This window comes from Tasmannia lanceolata, unplaced genomic scaffold (assembly GCF_043159265.1).
Source record: "Tasmannia lanceolata isolate RefF3 unplaced genomic scaffold, GAP_Taslan_0.1 ptg000013l, whole genome shotgun sequence".
Taxonomy (NCBI): Eukaryota; Viridiplantae; Streptophyta; class Magnoliopsida; order Canellales; family Winteraceae; genus Tasmannia; species Tasmannia lanceolata.
In genome coordinates this window covers 27021433-27046696 of record NW_027518690.1, presented here as the reverse complement: position 1 = coordinate 27046696, position 25264 = coordinate 27021433, and the positions used below count along the sequence as shown (strand labels likewise).

At 41.0% G+C, this 25264-nt stretch overlaps 1 long non-coding RNA gene across 1 annotated transcript in view; it reads right to left on the bottom strand.

Moving 5' to 3' along the window:
- LOC143891384 (uncharacterized) overlaps positions 1 to 21596 on the bottom strand; it is a 36009-nt gene extending 14413 nt beyond the window's left edge. The window contains exons 1-2 of the long non-coding RNA XR_013255303.1: positions 21189 to 21596; positions 9852 to 10195 (exon numbers count right to left, since the gene is read on the bottom strand). This is a non-coding gene — a long non-coding RNA (uncharacterized LOC143891384). The remainder of the gene's footprint in view (positions 1 to 9851; positions 10196 to 21188) is intronic.
- Between the last annotated feature and the right edge of the window lie 3668 nt (positions 21597 to 25264).

Below are 25264 nucleotides of genomic sequence, written 5' to 3'. Positions count from 1 at the left end.
TGCGAATAGAGGACATCTTCACCACGGGAGAAAAAATTTCATCAAAGTCAATACCCTTTTTCTGCCCAAATCCTTTCACAACTAGCCTTGCTTTGTACTTCATATTCTTCTTGTCATCTTCATTCTTCACTTTGAATACTCACTTGTTCTTCAAAGCTTTTCGACCCTTTGGCAATTCAACCAACTCATAGGTTTTGTTCTTATGCAAGGAATTGAGCTCTTCTTGCATAGCCTTCTGCCATTGCTCCTTATGCTCATGTGTCATAGTTTCTTTGAAGCTTTTTGGTTCACCTTCTGTGAGAGTCACATACTTTGATGATGGATATCTCGTTGAGGCCTTTCTTTCCCGTTCAGATCTTCTCAACATAGATGGTTCTTCATGAGAGGGCGGCTCCCCCTGCTTAGTATCACCGTGTACATCCTCATGCACATCTTCATCTATTTGAGGGGCCTCACTACGCCAAGCCTGATCTTCATCATTTTCCGCTTGTTGCTCATCATCATCAAATGTGGGTAAGGGGACTTGAGCTTCTGGTAGCTCAAATATGCTTCTTTTGGTGTTTCTTCCTTACCAAAATCAGAAATCGTCTGATCTTCGAGAAAAATCACATCGCAGCTTCTATGCAACTTCTTGGCCATGGGATCCCATAACATGTACCCAAATTCACCATCACCAAAACCCAAAAATACACATTGGGTTGCCTTCTCATCGAGTTTGCTTCGATTCTCCTTGGGTACATGCATAAAGGCCTTGCATCCAAACACTCGTAAGTGTGAGTAGGACACATCTTTGCCTGTCTATACTCTTTCTGGCACATCTCTTTCTAATGGCGATGAAGGAGATCGATTTATCAAGTAACACGTTGTACACATAGCTTCACCCCAAAATTCTTTAGGTAACTTTGCCAATGAAAGCATGCTTCAAATTCTTTCAACTATTGTGCGGTTCATTCTTTCTGCAACGCCGTTGTGCTGTGGCGTGTAGGGACGGTCTTCTCATGTCTAATGCCATGCTTCGTACAATAATCCTTGAACTTCCTTGAGGTGTAATCTCCGCCATTATTTGAGCGGAGGCATTTCAATGCCTTAGACGTTTGCCTCTCAACCATAACATGAAACTTCTGAAAGATTTCAAACACTTCATCTTTGCTCTTCATAGCATAGCACCAAACTTTCCTAGATGTATCATCAATAAAAGAAACAAAATACAATGCACCACAAAGAGTTTTCACAGTCATAGAACCATACATCTGAACAAACTAAATCAAGGATGTTAGTATTCCGGTTAGCTTTAGAATGTGAGAAAGAAACCCTGCGTTGTTTTCTAACTACACAATGATCACAAGGGGTTAAGGACGTATCTTTGAGTTTTGGAAGCGAATTGTTCTTCACCAAAATCTCCAAACCCTTCTCACTCAAGTGCCAAAGTCGCCGATGCCATAAATCTGGTTGAGATTCTTCAAGGGCATTTATCTCACCCTTAGATAGCAGACCTTCTGTCTTATAGAGGGAGCAACACTTCTTGCCTCTTGCCACAACAAGAGAGCCTTTTCTCAACTTCCACAGTCTATTGCCAAACTGTGACACAGACCTTTCATCATCAAGCTTTCCTGTTGAGATGAGATTCAATATGAGGTCAGAAACATGCCTCACATCTTTGAGTATTAACTTGCAACCAACATTGGTGGTAATGCCAACATCACCAATGCCAACAATTTTTAACACGCCATCATTTCCCATCTTTACCGAACCAAAGTCGCCCAACTTGTATGTGGTAAAGATATCTCTGTGTGAGGTGGCATGGAAGGAGGCTCCTAAGTCAACTACCCAATTCGACCCATCAAACGCTGTGCTAATACAACATTCACCACATATCGAGAAGATCACAACTTTACTCGATGCCATTGCGGTGGTGTCTTGAGTTTCTCTACTTCCTTGGCCATTTTTTTCTTCTTTTGCTCACTTTTGTATATTCTGCAATCCTTCTATATATGTCTAGGCTTCCTGCAATGAAAACAAACTATTCCACTTCTTGACTTGGATCTTCCTCTTGATTTGCTTCGGCTGTAATTTTTTCTGTCCTTTGATCTCCCCTGTTCTTTAGTGACTAATGCCTGAGAGTGGGAGGAATCTGAAGATTTTCTTCTCACTTCTTCATTCAACAAATTGCTTGTAACTTGGCTCATGGTGACATTACCATTCGGCGCTGAGTTGCTAAGGGATACGACAAGAGTCTCCCAACTATCAGGCAATGAGCTTAGAGATAACAGTGCCTGGAGCTCACCATCTAGCACCATCTTCATAGCCGCAAGCTGATTCATGATGCTTTGATCTCATTCAGGTGCTCTGCAACTGACCCATTTTCTCTAAACTTCAAGTTCACAAGCTTTCTAATCAAGAACGCCTTATTACCAACCGTCTTTCTCTCATACAAATCATGCAACTTTTTCCACAAGGAACTTGCACTGGTTTCCGTTGCCACATAGTGGAACACAACATCATCTAGCCATTGTCGGAAACAAGCAACAACTTTCCTATCCAAGTTCTTCCAATCATCAGGTTTTACGGATTCTGGCTTCTTCTCTGTACCCTCAATCGGCAAATAGCGGTCTCTTGAATATAAGAGGTCTTCCATCTTGGCTTTCCAGATTAACCAATTTCCTCCATTTAGACTAATCATCCTTGATGAGGTACTTGCCTCCATCTTTGATTCACAGATAAATAATAACCACCAACCAATCGCTCTGATACCACTCTTTGGGACCCGGGTAGAACTCGCCCTCAAAAGCTAGCTGTTAATGGGAGGCCCCACCCATTCCCTTATAGGCCCATCCCTGTGGACCCCAATCCGAGAGAGGCGGGGGGACGAGCCCCCCAGAAAGTCTCTAGATCATCCACGTGAAGGAGAGCTCCACCAAGGAACTCTCGAAAGTGTACCCCTCACAGCATGAGTGGTGATGTAAAGTGAGATACCTCTCGATTCGGGGACTAGTCCGGATTCGAGGCGTACCTTAAACAAAGAAAGAGTCGCCATCCAAGGAGTAGGCCCTGGATCCCATGCTGTGCTTTGTCGTAACAGATAACCAGAGAGACAAAAGGTCCGTGCCTAATGACGAATGGGGAAGGGGTTAGGCGCCCCCAATTCGCCCAAGTGCAAGCACCTGGTCTCTTATGCCATTTATTATTAATTTTGAAGAGTTTTGGGCAAAAATCATGCAAAATGGGAACGAATATCCCCGAGATAATGTCTAGCTAATCATGCATGTCTCGGAGATGAATAAGAAGCACACACAAAAGAAAATGAAAGATATGCCACCTAAGAATAGCTAGGTTATGAGTGTCATGCCTAATTGGTGTCTAAGTTCTGGTGGACAAACACATGCATGCTACAGCTAAAGGTATAGGATCTGTACATGAAAGTAAGAAAACACAGCAAAACATACAGCACAACCCATGACTCGACACGACAAATCCTAAACTCTAAGGTGATACTTGACTCGGACCAAGATGGCCATCCATCCTGGCTGCACTACGTATCCCAGCCTTGGGAAGAATCAGAGTCAACGTAGTTCGGCGACCTATGCTAAACTACAATGCTTAACCCTCTAGGACCGCTATCCTAGACTCGATCAACTAGACCTGACTAGTTTTTAAAGCTTCTTGCGCCATTACTTTAGTTCAAGTGAATGGTATTTTTTAGGACTCCCTATATGCCCTAACTAATGCAAGTGGGCCCTACACCCTATGTGTGACTAGGCTGTGCGTCCTAAGGAAAACCATGGGCTATCTAAGCGGGTTCTAGTCTAGTCATCGGACCGACTAAGTGTCTAGCCGATCACGACTCGAGGCCTCCTAACTCTAGGGACACTCATACGACCAGATACAGTATATCAACACAATCAGGACAGACTTCTAATTCTAAGACACCCCAAACGCCTAGGATAGACTCCTAACTCTATGAGAAGATCTTTTGAAAAAAAGAATTGCAAGGTTATTTTGAAGAATTTTTGTAGTTTTGGAAGGTTTGAAAGGTTTTGAAGCTTATAGAAGTTTTTGAAGTTGTGACTGAACTCGGGATGCCAGCTGCAAGCCCGAGCTGCCTACGTACCCCTCAGCTAGGGATCAAGCCATCCGTAGTTCGGACTGGATTTTCCTAACTACATTCTTAATGACTCAAGATTTTTGATGTTTTGAAGCATTTTTGTTATTTTTGACACAAGAGGACAGAATCTTATCATCATAAGGGTAGGACAGACTCCTGATATCCCGCAAAGATTGGACAACATCCTATGCTTTGCGGGAGAATTGGACAGAATCACGACTCTGCAAGGGTTGGACATCATCCTATACCTTGCAAGAGCGGATAAAAATCACATGACTTGATGAGAGGATGGACAGAGTCCTAACCCCTATGATTATAGGACAGACTCCTGAAATATTGACTCTCAAAGATGGAAGGACAGAATCCTAAACTCTATGAAGGTTGGACAGAATCCTATATTCTATAGAGGTAGGACAGACTGATGAATTTTAAAAGGGTAGGACAGACTCCTAAACTCTAGGGTGGCAGGACAGACTCCTAAACTCTCTATGACAGACTCTAAAGAGGAAGAAATCCCTTAACCTGCGAAAACTCTAAGGCAGGAAGGGAAGGGGTTGGCTCAAGAAGCATTCCGTCATAGCCTAAACCCAACAGGAAATGCTTTCGAAAATCAATAAGTAATTCAACCCGAACACCAATGAAAGATATCAAAGAATCGAGGAAAATCCCTAAGTCAGGTAGAAATACCAAACATCGAACATCTCGGAAAATTAAATACTCGAATGTTGAAGAGACTCCTAAGAAAGGAGAAGAAGAGGACAAGAAGAATGTGAGCTCCGAGTAGCCTCAGTCAAAATATATGGAGTTTACATTCTCCCTGGATCAGAACATGACAGACTCACATTAATTAACAACCCTGTAGAAAGGCTCGCATCATGTCATGACCAAACCAATGAACTCACCTTATTTGATGATCCAACACAACAAGCCTGCATCATTTAGTGGCCTCAACAGATGGGTCGGCAATATAAAATAACCAAACCATCTCAACCATACCATAGGTAATCTAAATCATCATTATCATCGAAGAATTAACACAAAGAAACCAAACTCCAGGAATTAGCATATTACCCGCAAGCGTGAAATCATCAGGGGTTGATGACAGGTGATGGGGATGCTTCTTGGCTCCATCTTCTTCTCCTCTTTGATTTCCTTCAGTAGACCCTAGCAAGAAATTCTCAAACTCTCTTTGCAGCTCTTACCCCCCCCCCCTTTTTTAGGAATCAAAGCACTCTATCCCTTACTCTCTGCTCACAAAAAGATGGGGATGATGGCTGACCGGAACGGGCTCGGAGGGGATCGGATTCAAAGGTATATATATATATATAGAGAGAGAGAGAGAGCTGCAGAAATATAAATGGATTTTGAGATGGGTTTTGAAGGCAGCAGAAGTTGATAGAGGCAATGGTGGAAGAAGTGAAGGGGAAGAAGAAGGTGGGGTAGGATCTTATGGGGGCGGTCGGAGACGCTTGCCGGCGAGAAGGGATTTGGTGGTCGGAGCTCCAAAACCTTCTCCCCTTTCTCTCTCCCTGATTTCCAGACCTCTCTCTGCGATTTTCCTACACAAAATGGAAGAGGGCTTGGGTGACCGGATTCCAGCGGGGTTTGCCGGGGAAGAAGATTGCAGAGGTGGTGGTTGGGGTGAAAAATGAAAGAGGGTTTGGTGGTAGAAAATGAGGAAAATCAAAATGAAAATGGGTTTTAGATCTAGGAATCAAGGAGATGGGTTTAATGGAGGTTGGGGTTGGAGAAGAAGAAGGTGGTGTGTATGTAGGTGATCGGATTGAGGTGGGGTTTGATCGGATGGGTAAAGGGAATAAAGAGGGGAAGACGATGGTGGTGGTGGCTGAAGTAGTTACAGAGGTGGTGGTGGCTTAGGGAAGAGAGTGGGCGGCTATGGAGGAGGCTTAGCCAGAGGTGGAAAAAGGGGTTTAATGGAGATGGATTTAGGGTAGGAAGGGAATATTGGGTGTGGTGGCTGAGATGGGTTTTAAAATGGGTTTTGAAATGAAAATCGAAATGGGTTTTGAGAGGTGATGGCTGAGATGGTCGGATTTAATGGGGGTTAATGGTAGTGAAGGTGGTGAAGATGGGTGCCTGCCGGTGGCAAGGGAGATGGCCGGAGAAGATGGAGAGGCGGCCGTGAGTGGAGAAATGGCAGCTGAGTGGAGGAAGAAGATGGAGAGGTTGTGGAGATGGAGGCGGTTGGTGATGGTGGCTTGCCGGAGATGAGGCCGGAGGAGGAGATGGGTTTGGTAGATGGTGGCTGCTCTTTCCCTTCTCTCCCCTCTGTAAAAAAAATGAAGAGCTTTTTTCTTCCTTGAGAGCCCTAATTGGTGGGTTTTAAAATAAAAAAATGATATTTTCGACCCCCCCTTAGCTTATTGGACAGCCCTCCTTAGTGTTATTCACTCCCCCTTTTACATTGGCCAAATTACAATAATAGCACAAACTTGGCTCGCCCTATTCGCCATTTCTTATCTGATTCCTGCGAGATTTTGCAGGGGCACTCTTAGGAATATTAACAACTTCTCAGGGAATTTGTACCTATAAATGTACACAATAAGCTGGTAAAATTCGAGTTCTCTCCTCGCTTGGGGTTCACTTCCTCGGGAATTTATTTAACTTCAAAGCTTCGACTCAACTTTGGGACCTTTGGGGCCTGTCAAAATGGGGTGTCTACAATCCCCATCGTTACACTTTTCCGATGTGGGTCTATTTTGCTTTCACATGGAACCCCCAACAATCTCCCCCTCCACGCGGCAGGAACGTGAGAACTACGAGATCTTCCCCGAGGGATTTTTCCGTCCTTGGAGGCATACCGGGGTTACCGAGATCTTCCCCGAGGGATATTCCATCCTCGAAGGCTAAACTGGGGTTACCACGTGCCCGGCTTTGATGCAACTCTTTGGGACCTGGGTAGAACTCGCCCTCAAAAGCTAGCTGTTAAAGGGAGGGAACCCATTCCTTATAAGCCCATCCACATTGTTACACTTTTCCGTTGTGGGACTATTTTGCTTTCACGTTGAACCCCCCAACAAATTTTTCATGAGAGAACAGCCACCTGAGATAATTAAATGAATAAGACAAAACCTGCTGATGTGACTATTCTCTAATGCAAAAGTCGGCCGCGAAATGCCTTTCCCCGAAATTCCCTAGCAAATCTCGTGTTTAAGATGGGGTCTTCAATCTTCATATGTTTTTGTTTTATGCATTTTTTTCCTTCCCCGCTTCCTTCCCTGGGCCACCCCATTCTTGCGTAGTAAAAATGTTGTCATAGGCTCATAGCATAGATACACCAAATTGGGGTGGCACGGGGTGGAAAAGGGAGCGAATATATCACTTCCCACGGCAGCAAGTCTTTGTATCTTCTTTCTAAAATTGAAATATAGACCGTTGGTTTCTAAAATTGAAATATAGACCATTGGAGGTTAAGGAGCAACAGAAAAGGAAACAAGAGAAGCTAAGTTCAATAAATAGAGAAGAAGAAGAAAGTAATCATAACGAAAAATAGAAGAAAAATAAGAGAAATTCAACAGTGAAGGGAAGAAATAAACTGAGAAGAGAAAAAAAGGTCAATACTTTTGGTAAATCTCTCTCCCTTTCCCTTTGTTTTTTTTTCTTGTTATACTTATCTAATTCTAGGTGTTTTGGGGCTTTCTTCAACTTCTATACGTTTTGGAGTCCTATCTAAGGCCAACTTTTACCCTAATCCCTAATCTTCTCTTCGATGTTCCACATCTTCCGCTTTTCGCCTATCTCGGATGCTAGGCATTTCTAATTACAGTTATTGGTCAGTGAAGAAGCTCTAATTGTAGTCCCTACTCGTTTTAGATTATGGAAACCGATTGTCAGTCCAAAACCTATTATTGGATTAAAAATTAAACATAAATTTGGGTCCAATAATAGGTTTTGACCTTAATGTTTTAATTATTGGGTATTCTTGTTAATCTTAAATATTTGATACCAAAACCACCACCTATGCTTATCTCCCTCCCCAAATTAATTTAGTTTTTTCTCGCTGGATTTCATTCGCCTATTTTCGTGTTCTTGTATTTTATATTTCAAGGGAGATTTTTCTTAAATTATTTTACGGCTAGCTGTCAACAAGGAAATAGACTTCTAAACAAAAGATAGGCTAGGTTGGTCTGTCCACAAATCAATGTCGGTAGCTACTGCGCACAGCGACAAAGTTAAGTCTCCCCCTTAACTAAAGTCATATTCTTGCTTCTTGCTTCCGCTCATAAATTCGCTCCTTTCACTAGCCTGGTTCAGGGATTGATTCCAATCTTTCATATCCACCCACAGCCTTATTTTTCATTTCTCTTCAGATTGCAATGGCTGAACAAGTACTCCCAGTGCTCTTACAAAAGGTTGCAGAACTCCATACTAGTGAGACTCGTTTCATGTTTGAATTTCAAGAAGAGCTAGACAGAGTATATATAAAGCTTCAGTTCATACGTTGGTTTTTATTAGCTGTGGAAGAATCAAAGGTAGAGAGCCATATACTGAATCTTTTCATGGGGAGACTTCAATATCTCGTTCACGTTGCCGAAGAAATCATAAACACTTGTGCAATTTTGAGGAGGAGGAACAGCGGTAGACAATTTATTATTGGGTTTTGGTCTCTACCATCTGAACTTGCATTCAAGTATAGGATGAGAAGAAGGCTAGATGAGGTCTATAAGAGACTTGATGAGGATCAGGATGACATGATGACTTTCCTCCTGCAAATGATCATGTTGAGAAAGTTGCATGAGGTTTGCAGTGAGCATGATGACATTCAAGATGACATGACCAAGTTCCTTCTACAAATGATCATGTTAAGAAGCTATAAGTAAAGTGTTCTGTAGAGGTGTTCTGGATACTAAAAGTGCTTCTTTCCTTTGCCATAAGTTTTCTTTACATGGTAAATTTTTATTGTAAAACTTTTTTTATGGGACATTTTTGTTGGAAACTTTTTCTATATACTAAAAGTGTTCTGTATACCACTACAAGTGTTCTGTATACCACTACAAGTGTTCTGTATACTAAAAGAGTTCATTAGGTGAAGTGTTCTATTAAGAAAGTGTTCTATATACTAATAGTGTTTATTGGCATTGTCATTGGTTTTCTTTACATTGGAAGTTTATATTGTAAAACTTTTTCTATGAGCATTTTTCTTGGAAACTTTTTCTTAATACTGTATACCAAGTTCCTCCTACCACCACCATGTTTTGATGATTGCACTAATTCACCTAGTTTTTCTTTTCAAATTGAGTTCTGAAAGCTTTTTTGGAATTTAAAAAACCTTTGATAGTTGGGTAAATAATGAAAGACAAGGTGAGTTAGTGAAATTACCAAAAAAGGGTAGTTCCAATATCAGAAGCCTATATTTATAGTCACAGAAAAATCAACATTTAACAGGTTTTTTTTTTAAGCTAATGATTTCATTCCATGATCCAAAACGTGTACAAAACCTTATGGGCCACCTAAGTTTTAAAGGTATTTAATAGTTAAAGGAAACTTTACATTATAATGTATTAAATAACTTTACGGGCCACCTTTGTTTTCCTAGACTGATATGATCATTTATGACATAAAATGATCAAGACCATTTATCTAGTGGATCATTTAGATGATTAACACCAACAAAAATCAGAAACTGATTATGCCAATGACCAATTATTAAATAATGAATTATAGCAAAATTATGTTCTCGCATCATTTCAAAAGCGATTATTGGTAAAACACTAAATGACCAAAATACCTCTTGATGCAAGTCCTCTTTACTTCCCCACTGCGTTGCTGCTTGCAACAGAGACATGCTTTCATTCTCTATTCCAAAGTTCAAACTTCAAATAAAAACAGTTCAACTTTGCATTTTTCCAACTGGAACAATGGTCCACCCCACATTATTCCCTAGGCAAAATTTCTCATAGATGCAATGCGAGCTCAATGCGTTTACCCATACTAACCAACAACTTTCTACTTGTAGGCGATACAAGGGCCCAAGGTTGATTTACCATAGCTCAATTCTGACGTGTTGAAATCGTGCCTCTTTTCCTTCACCAATACGGGAATTTGTAAAACCCTTTGACAGCTTGATAGATACTAAAAGACAAGGTGAGTTAGAGCAATCATCAAAACATGGTAGTGCCAATATCAATAACCTATATTATAGCCACAGAAAAATTAACATTATAAGGTATTTAATAATTAAAAAAAACTCCACAATTATAATGTTTTAAATAGCCTCACAGGCCACCTTAACGTAAAATTAGAAAGCTTAAAGTTTTTTACTAGCCAAACTATCATTGTTAAGATATGATCAGATAATATCTTTCCCGTGTAGCCTATGCTTTTTTAGCCTATGATCAACATTACAGAAGATGCAATGCCACTGACATTAGATATGTTCGTGAAACACAAATGATGATTGGAAAGTAATATCTGCTTTGCCATGATTAGATAATGTAAGCCCAAGGGTGCACATGGGTTCAATCATTCACCTTACCTTCTTGTTTTGATGCTAGCAAACACAAATTGATTAGCATTGTCAGACTAATGTGTTGCTTTGAGATGTTGTGTTGTATACAAAAATTTCATGTCATAATCGCCATCACACACTCTTCACAATACATGACTTGTGGATCAAGAATCAAAGGAACCAAGAGCTTGCACCTACATTGGAGTCATCCTCATTTGAAGATGCTAAAGAAAAGAAGCTCATCATGAAGATCCCACAAGTTCCTAAGTAAGTGTCAAGAAGAAGCTTGGAGTTGAACAAGTCATTGGTAACACCTCATGCACCTCACAACATGCAGTGAAGATTGGAGGATGTCACAAAAACCAAGACAAGGTCAAGATGTTCACTCAAGCCGAAGAAGTCCAACAAAGTGCAAAGGAGCCTAGACATTCCAAGAAGACTCAAGGTTCTTATTTTTAGAATGTATTTGGAGTCCTCTTGATTTTATAGTCCTCTTGATTTTATTTAAAATGCACTTTCAAAAGGTTTTCAAAATGGTTTTTATACTTAACATTTTACATCTTTGAAAACCATCAACATCCCCAAAAATGTGTTTGAAAACCTTGGACTAAAGCCCAAAGACCATAGCCCAAAAGCCCCTTGATTTTAAAGTTAAAATGGAATTTCACTCAGGGCCGGTCGACCTGGCTAGGCCGGGCGACAGCGGGATGGAACCTGAAAATCCAAGCTATCTCGAATTCTATCGGGAGGGTCGACAAGGGTAAGCCGGGTGATCGCAGATGCGTTTCTATTTTAAGACAAAAACAATCCAGTATGGTGTGGGCGGTCGACCTCCATGGGTCCAGTCGACCGCGATAGTGTTTTGAGCGAAAATTTAATTCAAACAGTAAGCCCTCGCAAGACGACCGCCATTTGGCCGGTTGACCGTGCCAGTATGAATTTTGAATTTCAAAAGAAGGGCCCGATAAGGGCGAGCGACCGCCGTGCCGCGACTGAAAAGTAGACTCGTTGGGACTTTCGCATGTTGACTTTTTCAACCCTGTAAATTATAGTTTTACCCCCAAACGGTCATATTTCCTTGTGGGCTATATATACACTATCTAAACCTTTCTATATAACCTTTTCCAAGATCAAATCTCATCTTCTTAAACCTAAACTTTCATATGAAAGGTTAAACCTCTTTGAACTTGTATTTTTACATTCTATCAAGAGGATCTCCATAGGCTTTACATTTGTATATATTTCTTGGAGAGTTTGTGAGCTTTGAAAGTTGTAATAAGCGTATCAAGAGGTATTAAGAGTTCTTTTTTTATTTCTTCATTCTATAGTTGAGGGTCTCCGATTTGGCCCGGAAAGAAAGGTAAATCAATTGTACGAGGAAGGTGTCCTCGAAAAGGCTTCGTGCAGAAAAGGGTGTGATCCCTTTGAAGAAGGAGTAGGTGTAAGGCTTTGAGATTCGCCCTTTGAAGAATCTTATTGGTTAGTGAAGAATCCCAATGAGGAAAACTTGGAAGAGTGGAGTAGGTCAAGTTGTGACCGAACCGCTATAAAACTTGTGCCTTGTGGATGCTTTCTTCTTCTCCTTCTCATTTGCACATTGTGGTGATTGGTAATCTCTAACCCAACTTGTGTCTATGTTTTAATCGAACAAGGGTTAGTGAATGCATGCTTAAAGTAACATTCAAACCCTAGCTCTTAATATCTTTATTGATTAATCAAGGGTTAAGCTTGTTAAGGCTTACTTTGTAAATTGATTTTAGTAATCCAATTGATTAAGCCCCAAATTTTTAAGTAGCCAATTCACCCCCCTCTTGGGTTGTCACCTTGTATTTCACTTGGTATCAGAGGTAAGGGTTTTAAAGAGATTTTTCTTTAATTCAAAATCTACAAGAGATAAAGATCTGTTACAATTCAATGGATTTTGAGCTAGGCTAATCCGCTATAATTCTCCCATTTTTTTATGGAACAAATTTTGGAGGTTGGAGAATAAGAATGCTTGCTATCTCAAATCCATAGACTTTGACATCTTAGATGTCATTGAAAGGAAATTTTCTATTCCAAGGAAATGCACTAAAAATGATGCAAAATTATTTTCATTAAATTCAAAAGCTATTATTATAATATGTTGTGGACTATGTCCCAATGTTTTTGAGAAAATTTCATCATGTTCCAATGCAAAAGATATTTGGATTAATCTGAAAATTTTTATGAGAAAAATGATAGTCTCTTTTTAAATGATAAAAGTACGATTTTTAAACAAAAAGAGAATCAACGAAAATCCTTTGCAAAGGAGAATTCTTTCAAACATTCAATTTTTGATTTAGAAAAATAAATTGAAAATTTGAAATCGGAAGTTAATGATTGTTTGAAAATAAATGAAAATTAAGTCATTTGAGCAAAATTTTGATAAACAAAAATGATGACTTAATTAATAATGCAATATCCTTGGAAAAGAAAAAGAAAACCTTGATAACACAAACAAAGATTTAAATGAAAAATATAAACTTGTTTGTGAGAATGAAGAAAAACTAAAAGCTAATTTATCTCAACAAACAAATTGCTTTGAAAGTCAATTGAATGAGATAAAATTAGTTAATAAAGAACTTTCTATGAAGAACCAAAGAATACAAGAAGAAAAGGATAAACATGTTTGTCATTATATGTATTCTTGTGGTTCTAGTAGCTCTTCATCTACCCACACTTATTCATGTTCATATTGTGGTAGATTAGGGCATCACAAATCTAGGTGTAGGCTTAGATTTGTGAAATCAAGCAAGTTTGTGTGGATAAGAAAAGATACACTCACACACACAAACTTGATTGGAACCAAATGGATTTGGGTTCCAAAATCCCCCACTCAACTCATTATTTAAAATTATTAATATATGGGGTTGTGCTTCAATTGCTATATCATATGAATTCTATTTAGATACTATTTCAATAGTGCATTCAATGTATCTAGATCACTTGTGCTTTAATGATATATCATTTCATAATTAAGCATAGACACATATCATCAGTCATGTTGTTAATAGAATGTATCATTGCTTATTGAGCTTCATGATCACATCATATATCTTATAGTCTATAAAGAAAATAAGAAATTACCTCTGTAGACTATATATTGTGCTTTATTGAAAATCGTTTAGTGAAATCCATCTAAGTGTAAAAACACACACATATGCACTTAGCATCCACATCTAGATGAACTAACATGTCAAATATTGCTAGACATTGATCAAACATAATATTCTGATATCTAGCAAAATTCACCTAGATCATCCACAAAGAACTTCATTAAAAACATATGTCCATTCATCCATTCGAGCTTAAATGATAGGAAATTAGAAATGAATTTTTAGGATTCCTCGCATTGTCTTGGGATAGAGTTTGCATATTCATTAGAATCCCATAAAGGTGAGAAAAATAGTAGAAAATCGATTTGTCCACAAAATCCCTTGAAAAATATCAAAAAATTGAAAACAGGGGTGTGTCTGTCGACCGAGCCTAGGAGGGCGACCACAAAAGGCAATCTGGACAAAAATAAAAAGGAAAATAGATTTGTCGCGGCGGACAACCGCGGTAACCCGGTTGACCGTGGATGGTCGCGAGTGAAAAATAAAAATGGACAGTAGCGTCACGGCGGGCGACCTCGATATCCCGGTCGACCGCGACGATCAAAAACTGCTTTTAAAGGGCTTTCGCCGTTTCATTTTTCACTTCCGCCTTTGGTTTTTTTCTTAGATTTTTTTGCTCCTCTTCATCTCTAAATCAATTTTCAGTGCCAAAGCTTCAAGATTAAAGGGTTCTAGTGAGGTTTGATCCATTTCCCTTCTTCCATTTCTCATTCTCTTTCCTTATTCTTCGTTTCTCTCCATTAAATCTCTCCATTGTTCTTGTTCGTTATTTTCCTTACCATATCTCCTTTAATCTCTTATCTTCTTTGTATTTTCATCTCTTCATTTCATTTTTCGTCACTCATCACTATTTTTCACAAAATTTGAATCCTAGAATGGAATCCTTAAGAAGAAAAATGCTTGCGCATAAAGATAAGAGACCAAGATTCAAATCAAAAGAAGAGGAATTTCCTAATGAACATTTCTTCAACCAACAAGCACAAGAAAAATACGACCTTCTCAAGGATAGACAGATCATCTCGGGAAGGACAGTCGAGATTACTGACTTTATAGAGTTTGATCTCTTCAATCTCTTTGTAGCACAAGGATGGGTAACATTTCTAGAATCTAACTCCTTAATCTTCCCCGAGCTTGTAAAGTTCTTTTATGCAAATCTCTCAATATCACATAGAGGTGCAGTAATGAATAGCTACTGCAAATCACATCTTGTGTTGAATGTTGTAGAAATTTGTAATATTCTGGATGTCCCTAATAGTGGGAAGAGAATCTTCTTTTGGGGAAAAGATGACATTGAGAATCATCACTTCCCATGGAAGGATGTTTACAAAACTCTAGGAACCTTCCCCCTACAGGTGAAAAATTGAATGTCATGTCTAATCAAATGGATCATCTGGCCAGATTAATCCATAAAGTTGTGGTTCACAATCTTACTCCAAAAGTTGAAAATCTTGATACAGTCAAGCCATATGAAGCCTTCTTAACTTACTGTATTATTAAGAAGATTCGACTGAATATCGATACCATTATCTTAGGATTCATGGATAAGGCAGTCAAGAAGTGAAAATGAGGGTTACTCTATGGAATGCCCATCACTAAACTACTAAAGTATAATGGAGTAGATTTGATGAAGGCCTACTTCACACTTTCGGATCCTGTAATCGAGTCCTCTACCCTAATTCAAATGAGAATAAGAAATATCACAGGGGGAGATTGTAGTAGAGGTGGTTCTAGTTAAGTACCAAGGAGTCTGGCTGAAGATGAGCAAGTACAGGCTACTCAGCCTCAGAGATCATATGAGCATCTTGTCAAATGAATTGACCAGATGAGCACATAGATAGGACCACTTACTAGGGCTGAGACTCAGAGGGCTACTGATTATTCGCTACTGATGGATATCGTAGCAACAGACAGGAGAGAGAGAGAGAGAGAGAGAGAGAGAGAGAGAGAGAGAGCCCGAGAGCATGACGAGCTATTACAGGCGATATCAGGATCTCGTCCGTTTCGATATTACTCCTCGACTCCTCCTCGTGATCAGCCTCCCTTAAAGATGTGATGGACTCTCCATTGCATTTTGTTTTAGCAGATGAACTGTAGTTGGTACACCAGAAATGATATACTATAGTGCTGCTAGGATATCCTTCTCCAGTTCTTTCTTCCTGCCCAGTTTGGACTTTTGGACATTGTATCTTCATTTTCTTCTTGGACAATGGTTATGCCCAATGTGGGCTTTTATTTTGGTCTGTACATGCCCCGTATGGGCTTTATGATATGTGGATGAATATGCCTTGTGTGGCATGCTTATGGATGTATAGGATATCTGCCTTGTATGACCGTATCTATTGTTGTGGTGATGAGTTCTTGTTCCTCACACCCATCATTTGTGTATCTCTGTCATGTAGTCTTGATGTGAAAATAGTGTGTCTCTTACATCATTTATTCATGTATATGGGATCCCTTCTTGTCTCAAAAGGCATTAAGAGTTCTTTTTTTATTTCTTCATTCTATAGTTGAGGGTCTCTGATTTAGCCCGAAAAGAAAGGTAAATCAATTGTACGAGGAAGGTGTCCTCGAAAAGGCTTCGTGCAGAAAAGGGTGTGATCCCTTTGAAGGAGGAGTAGGTGTAAGGCTTTGAGATTCACCCTTTGAAGAATCTTATTGGTTAGTGAAGAATCCCAATGAGGAAAACTTGGAAGAGTGGAGTAGGTCAAGTTGTGACCGAACCACTATAAAACTTGTGCCTTGTGGATGCTTTCTTCTTCTCCTTCTCATTTCCACATTGTGGTGATTGGTAATCTCTAACCCAACTTGTGTCTATGTTTTAATCGAACAAGGGTTAGTGAATGCATGCTTAAAGTAACATCCAAACCCTAGCTCTTAATATCTTTATTGATTAATCAAGGGTTAAACTTGTTAAGGCTTAATTTGTAAATTGATTTTAGTAATCCAATTAATTAAGCCCCAAATTTTTAAGTAGCCAATTCACCCCCCTCTTGGGTTGTCACTTTGTATTTAAGATAATATCACTCCTGTTTACTCTTTTAATTAGATGTCTTAGACTCCTATAGAAGATAAGAAGAAAATAGAAAAGAGGGTCTCATTCTCAATATAAGGTAGTGCTGAATTCATTTATCTCCCAATGAAATGCTAGTCATTCATCATTCATCCATCATTTTACAAAATATGACAACAAGGGCTTGATTTTAATACACAAGCAGCTCTCAAAAGGGTACAGAACAAGTAAAAAGAATATCCAGACTCTTGATTTAAGAAACCAAAATAGGGTCATGCGACAAACTGCGGCAAGTCTCTTTTCAATCCAACACCACAAATTGAAGCAACAAAGATCGCCTTCAACATATAATTGAAACAAGACAGTAACAAGGACATAAGAAAACAAAGCAATAGTCTTAAAATAGTTTCAAGAGCAACTACTCTTACAGTCTTCTAATTTCTTCTTCTACCAACCATACTCAAAGCCTACAAAGCAAACCACATTATGTGGATCCTGTCCCGGGGGGTGGTCTCACGAGGGTGTGTGTCTTGTGGTGATGATAGCGCCTTTGTCCATTGGATTTGAATATGGTTGCTTTTTCCATAAATTTAGGATAAAAATCCAAACTTCACGAAAGAAGCAACTGACCAGAGTCGCCACTTAGATTAGGGATCTAGGACCCATGATTAACTCTGTTAATTTGGTCTACGTTTTGAGCTATGGATATTTACCTAGTTATGAGGTCGGAAGGTGTACCGCACGAAGTGTACAGCACCGACCTTGCCTAACTTTTAAAAGCTTTAATTATTTAGTTTTAACTAAGGGGGGAATGTGAATTTTATTAACCTAAGTGCATTCTAATTGTTTAGCCGTTCACAGTTTAGACTCATGCGAGCCAGGAGTGCATCCTACATGCAACTACATGCCTACGTGCCTATGTGATTGTTTTGAGATTGGTGAGATTTTACTTGAGTTGAATTTGATTAATTGATTTGAGGTGAAGTGACCTACGCTATATGAACCTATATCTAATGCAATGGACCTAAGTTGCATCTTAGTATTTCTGTGAGAATTTGGATTCAAAAGTTCTATTGGGGAACCTAGAGTGCCACTTCTAAGTTTTTCAATCCTAGAACCTAAAACTTAAGAATTTGGAGGTTTAGATTTTGAATTGAAGTTTTCCAATTTGACGTAAGTTCTTAGATTCTTTAAGGTTTTTTTATTTTATTCCAAAGAGTTCCGAATTCAACAAAGTAACTAAGCATACAAAAAACCAAAGCAACACAACTAGCAAGATGGCTAAACATGTGATTTCTAAGCATATGATGAAGACAAATAATAACTAAAGAAATCTAAACATGCAATTAATCATGCGACTAAACAAAAGGAAACATCCATGCAAAACGGTTTAAGGAAAAGGAAAGGGTGAAAAGGGAATGGAAGAGATAAAGAAGGGTGTCGAAAATGAAAGAGGCAGAAGAAAGGAGCGACTGAACTTGGGGGTACCAAGTTGCCTACGTACCCCATGGTGGGGATCAAGCCACACGTAGTTCCATTGAAGGGGGGGATCTTGAAGATGGAATTGGGGTTGGGATCGGTACTTGAACTGGTACTTTGGATCAGAAGCTTGGATTTAGGATTGGAATTTGGAATTAGGCTCCAAAGAATTGGACAAGGAATCTCCTATATTCGAGGAATTGGATTTGAGGGTTCAAGAGGCGAATCTATGAGATTACACCAAGTGAGATTGGTTTCGAAACTATTGGGTATTCGGCCAGTAGATTTTTGAAGGTTGTCCTGACTTGGTTTGAACTGGGTTGACTTGGGTTGGCTTGAGTTGACTCGGATTGGGTCGAGTTGGGTTCAGGTTGGGTCAAGTTGGATTGGGTACAGGTTGTGGAGTCAGGTTGTGGGGTCGACGCGGGATTGGGGTCGGGTTGTGGGTCCGAATTGGGTTGGGGTTGAACAGGGTTGGGGCTGAATCAGATTGGGTTGGGCTGGGTCCGGGTTGGACCGGGCTCACTCGGATTGGGGTCGGGTTACGGGTCCGAGTTGGGACTGAATCGGATTAGGGCTAAACCGAGTTAGATTGTGGTTGGAACTGGGCTGACTCGGGATGGACATGGGCTAACTCGGGTTGACTCGGGGTGGACCGGGGCTCACTCTGCCCGACTTGGGTCGGCTTGGGCTGATCTTCTTGGATCGGGTTCGATTGAGTGAAATTGGTTTGGATTCAGATTTGACTTGAGTCTGAATTGGACGCGGGTTACGGTTTGGGTCCGAGTTGGATGCAGTTGGGCTCGGGTTATGGTTCGGGTTAGAGTTTAAGGTCATAATTTGGGCTCACAATTCGTGGTCGGGATTGAGGTCGGGTCAGGGTTAGGATTGGTGGTCGGGTCAGGGTTAGGATTGGTGGTCGGGGTTTGAGATTTGGGTTAAAAAATGGGTGTGACCGGTTGGTGCAAATGGTGGGGTCTAATAGCTATGGGGTATTGAAAAGTGGAGCTGTTGTTTATTGGACAAATGGGTGGGGTCTGACGGTGTAAGTTGGATGGGGCTTACTATGGTCGGTTGAACATGAGGATGGGATGCATGGGCCATGTCATATGGTGATATGGTGTAGTGGTTGAAGGCCATGGGTTGATATAGTAGATTTAAATGGAAGGGTTCTGTTGGTTACGGGAGTTATGATGGCTATGGGGTAATGGGATTGCTATGGGTGTAATGCTATGGGCATTACTTCGGCATGGGGAAAAGGGGTTCGGCTAAGTTATAGGGGTGGAGGAAAAATATGGCTGGATGGGATAGTCAAGGATGGATATGGATAGCATGGATGGAGGTATAAGGTCTTGATGGAAATGGGTGTGGTAATTGATGTATGGAGATGGGATGACCTCATGGCTATTGAGGGGTGACCGAATGACCATAAGGGTGGGAGGTTGGGTTCGAGTTGGGTTGGGTGGGGTTGGGGTGCAGATCAGGTGGGTTAGGTTTGGGGTTGGGTTGGGCATGGGTGTATCTAGGGTGGGGGTGAGTCGGGTTGGGCGTGGGCCAGGTTAGGTCGGGTGGGGTTTGTGATTGGATAGGGCGTGGGGCCAGGTTAGACTGGGGGTGAGGGTAGGTTCGGGTTAGGCTGGTTTTGGTTTGGGGTTGGGTTAAGTTTGGTTGGGTCAGGTTAGATTCAGGTTGGACTCGGGTTGCGGTTGGGATTCGACTCAAGTTGGGCGTGGGTGAGTTGGGTTTAGGTCGAGTTTACCTGAGTTAGGCTCGGGCTTGGGGGTTGTTTTGGGTTTGGCCGAGTCGGCTTCGGTTGGATCCTGGCTGACTTGGGTTAGGTCCAGGTTGGTGTCGGTTTGGATATGGGTTGGGTCCATGTTGAACCGGTTCGTTGGGTTACGTTCAGGTGGGGTTCAAGCTTAAGATTCGGGTTCCGGTTTGGGGTGCGGGTTTGGGTTGGACTCAATGGTAGGGGTTTGGCTATGATTGGCCGAATGGCCATGATTTGGGTGAGGGTTAGGTTAGGCCGACTAGGCCATGGGCGGTGGGTTCGGACCAAGCGCTAGGGGGGTTTGGGCTAGGGCCGAATGCTAGGGTTTGGGCTTAGGTGATATGGCTTGCCTAGGATGAAACTAATGGATGTGCATGTATGGGCCCGATGGTTATGTAATAGTGGGGATGATTGTAGATGAGATAGGATATGGGTATGTGGGTTACAGGATTATGGAGGGGTATTGTTTAGATCTTTGGGATGGGATGCATGGAATGATCATTGGTTGATGTTACTACGGTTGGGCAAGTTGGGCTGGATTTTATATTCTAGTAGTTGTTTGGGGATGGATTCTAAAATCCAGTGGGCAGTTTGGGGGATGGATTCTAAAATCCAGTGGGCTGTTTGGGGATGGATTCCAGTTAGGGTGGACTCGGGTTGAGATGCGACTCTAGGTTGGGGCACGGCTTGGGTCGAGGCCGAATGAGCCTAGGGTTCGGGTCAAGGTCGAGTAGGCCGCGTGTTTTGGGTTGGTGCGGTTTCGGGAATCGGATTGAGTTGATTTGGGTCCGGGTTGGACCGAGTGAAGTTGAGTCTAGGTTGCCTTCGGGTCTAACGGGGTTGGCTTCGTTTGGGCCGAGTCAAGCCGTGTTGGATCCAGATTTGCTCGGTTATGTTGGAACGACTTGAGCCCGGGCTGGACCAAGTTGGCCCGGATTGAACAGGGGTGCGGCCGGGGTTGGGTCAGGCTAGCGCGAGTCGGGTTGAGACCGGTTAAGGTGAGGTTTGGGTTGAGTTCGGGATCCGGTTGGTTGGATGAACCTACATGGGATGGATGAGGTCTGTTTTGGTGGGTTGGGATTGCAGGTTGCGTGGGATATCCGAATGCAGGTTTAGAGTAGAGAGGGATCGGGAACAACAAGAGAAAAGAAAAGATATGCAAAGAAAAAAAATGTAAATTTCAACATGATAAATTGAAAAATACATGGAAATTGGCCTACCTCTTTCCGAAGCTTGATGTCGAACCTTTGTTGCTTTGGATCCCTTTAATGATGTCCCACCAATAATGAGTAGATTCATTCGTTGATATTGATTTCCAATTTGAGACAATAAGCGAAATGGCCAAAACGAAGTATCGCAATTGAAGAAAGGAGAAGGCTGATGGGTTTCGGCAAATTAAAGGAGAAGGCCGATGGGTCTGACCACTTGGGGCTAATGGTCATGGGATAAGATACATGGTGATGTTGGCTGATGGAGTGTAGTGATTGGCCATAGGATTAATTCAGGGATGTGATGATAGCTCTGGGATGGTGGAGAATATGATGGATATATTAGATGGGTGTGGATGTAGTCATGAAGAGGGAGAGGCTAGGAGTGGTCGGCCATGGAGAGGGTGAACGAATTCCTTTTTTGGTAGATGGGGAGAGAGATTATCTTGCTTAGGTTGGGGGAATGAGGGTGGCATTTATAGAGTGAGAATGGGTGGGCTGCTAAAAATGGAGTGAAGGAAGCAAGGGTGGAGATCAAGGCATTGAAGATTGGAAACAAATGTAATGGTCGGGATGAGAAAGAATAGAATATTCTTTTGTGTAAGTTGGGAAACTCCTTGGACAGCAAGCTATCCACGTGAGAATGAGGTTAGAAAGTTACTTTGTTAAACATTGGAAATAATCTCACATTAGCAATATTCTAGCTAATTTTGGGTCAATTCCACTTTAGATAGATGAAAAAGACTAGAACATTCTTTTCCAAATCTTTAGAAACGTTTGGAGTAGATGGAAAATGCCCAAAATATAGCCTATTTTAAATATTAGAAAGATCTTGTGTGGTGGAGATCTCATGCTAAAGTTTTAGAAACAAAGGGAATGTAGGAGATAATGCCAAGTGTCCCTATAAAATCTTACAATTTGGGCATCTTTGGAGGACATAAAGAAACGTTCAATGCCTTATTGGATGGAATTTTAGCAATATTACTCCCCAATTGTATGAAGACAAGTGTCATTTTCAACCTCAAGCAAATCTTTTAACCAATAAGCTTGCTATACATGTCTCTTTTCCAAAGTTGTAAAATTAGCCCAAAATTATTTCAAATCTCTAAACAATAGGGGAGGAGGAAGCAAGCCACGTTTTCCCAAGCTTGGGAAAACCTGTGGTGAGAGGAGAGAGGGTGAGAAGGGAGAACTCTCTTGAAAACGGAAAAATGTCATTTCCCGGAGATGTTGGCATCCGATTCCGATAATTCTTTCGCCTTTGGAATCCCTGATTTTTCTCGTTCATTTAAACCCAATATTGCCATAGAAATACTGTTTTCAGAATTTTCGACCAATGCGAGCCTTCGATCTCCGTCGGTAGATCCTTTTTCCAAAGATCGAGCAAATTGGTGGTCCGAACGAACCAACTGATTCGATCAACTTTGGGCCAACGGTTAAAACTATTAAACCATGATATTGACAATAGTTGAGACATTAGAAAGTTTTGATATTAATGATTTAATAGGATGATTTCGACGGATCTCGCTTATCCCGCCTTGATTCGTAACTTTTCACTGGATTTTTGCTTAATTAAAGTGGCCCAATGTTTAATCCAAATTTGAGATCGACCTTGATTGATATTATTTTGAATAAATGATCACAAATTCTTAGTAAAGAAAGATACCCAGGTAAAAAATCAGCCCTTGATCTATTGATTTACTAAAATCGGGTCTCATAATGGAATCAGGGTCCGAGTTGTGAAGTGACCCTAGCTTATTTTGTCCCGATTGATGATCCGTAAAGTTAATGCCTTAAAACATATAAATCCATGATAGAGGGACTCTTACATGGATTTAACACTCTAAGTCACCAATCTGGGCATTTTTCTAATTTTTCGGATCTAATCGTCTTACCAGGTACATCTCTTTATCATTTTGGTTTTTAGGGAATGTGAGGATGCATATTCTCCGAGTGAAATTCGATGGATCAATATATTAGGTTATTGTTTGTTAAAGTGTAGCAAAATGAGGGTGTTTACAGATGCCCCTCTTTGGCAACAGTTCCTTAGTAACCGCATGCCGAAGCTAAAGAGACATTCTCATTTTGTGGAACTTTAACCGACAATAGCCCAGTTCAGATGGAGGATGTCTTGTATCAATTTGTTTTTCTATGGCAATTTTAATGAAATATTCCAAACAAAACAACCCGCTACCCCCCAATGCAATGCAATCCTAAATGCAGACTAATGCAGAATTTTTGTGATTTTTTTTATGCGACATGCTTTTCTATCCTAATGATGCAAGATGGGATGACAGAAGTGTGGCTGAAGATTACGGATGATTGAAAAGATGAAGAGTTTTGGTCCAAATGAATAGGGAGTTCGTCCAAATGAATAGGGAATTCACCCGGAGGCCAAAATATGGTTCTTGTGGACGATTGTCCTGCCTGCGGAAGCGACTGTCTCCGGAAGTAGCCTGTCTGTTGATAGATGAGGCCGTTAAGACTCGGGTCAGTGAGACAAAAGGGTCAGGATTTGGATTGGTGATTGGGTGCAACTCAGGTCAGACTTTGAGGTGCAAATGAGTGATGGGTGTAACTCAGGTCAGATTTTGAGGTGTAGCTGGGTAAGGGTGCAACTCAGGTCAGATTTTGAGGTGCAAATGGGTGATGGGTGCAACTCAGGTTAGATTTTGAGGTGCAGGTGGATGCAAGTGCAACTCAGGTCAGATTTTGAGGTACAGCTGGGTGCGGGTGCAACTCAGGTCAGATTTTGAGGTGCAAATGGGTACAGGTGCAACTTAGGTCAGATTTTGAGGTGCAGCTGGGTGCGGGTGCAACTCAGGTCAGATTTTGAGGTGCAGGTGGATGCAGGTGCAACTCAGGTCAGATTTTGAGGCGCAGCTGGGTAAGGGTGCAACTCAGGTCATATTTTGAGTTGCAAATGGGTGATGGGTGCAACTCAGGTTAGATTTTGAGGTGCAGGTGGATGCAAGTGCTACTTAGGTCAGATTTTGAGGTGCAGCTGGGTGCGGGTGCAACTCAGGTCAGATTTTGAGGTGCAGGTGGATGCGGGTGCAACTCAGGTCAGATTTTGAGGTGTAGCTGAGTGTGGGTGAAACCTAGATGGCCAGATGAAAATAGCTTGGATGTACTTATTTCTGAAAGATCTTGCAATGACTTAACTTGACTGATTGTTTCTCACTGCTGAGGAAAAATGCACAAATTGATTTTGCAAAAATTTTCGAAACAAACTTGAATTTTATTGAATTTTTTGTTGATGCAAGGGTACATTATTTCCAAGGAAACCATAGTTGAAGTTCATTAAGTGAATCGGTATTATTTTTGGTTCTGCTGAATTGCTTGACTGTGAACTGCCCTGTCTGGATCGGGCTTTGATGGTTCTGCTGGTTCTGCTTTCATGTATCTACCCTGTCTGGATTGCGATTTACTTGATCGACTACTTTCATTGTTTCTGAGACTCCTTCTCTTGGGTTTTAATGACTTATTGCATCAATTGGAGAAGATCGGTTCTTTCCTTCTTTTGTCGCAGCTTTGGGGGAAGAAGAATAAGGAAATACATGTGCAAGTGCACTGAAGATGATTTTTAGAAATTTTTCACTGGAGTGCAACAAAAATAGGGAGATGATCCGTGCTTCTGAGAATGATTTATATCTTTTTATTTGGTAGGTCAGGCTTTTCAAAGAAGAATTCATCCATAGATAATTTGTACTTATTTTGCTAGTTCAGTAATACCCCTCAGATTATTACGAACTCCTTTTGGATTGTTTGGTTTCGATTCCCCTAGTTACAAGAATGCAGAGTTGGCTTGCTTGACCTATTTGGATTGGAGAGCTGCTTTGAGGTTTTGTCTTCTTTGATCTTATCTTACCATGACCAAATTGCCCTTATGGGTTTTCGATTCGGCGGACCGCATGCCCTAGCTTTTGCTTGAACCGCCCTTTCGGGTTTTCGATTCAGCGGGCTTGCACCTTAATTTTTGCCTAAGCTGCCCTTTCGAGTTTTCAACTTAGCAGGTGAATGACCTTAATTTTGCCTAGACCGCCCTTGCGGGTTTTCAATCTAGCAGGTCTGCAGACTCCCCTCTT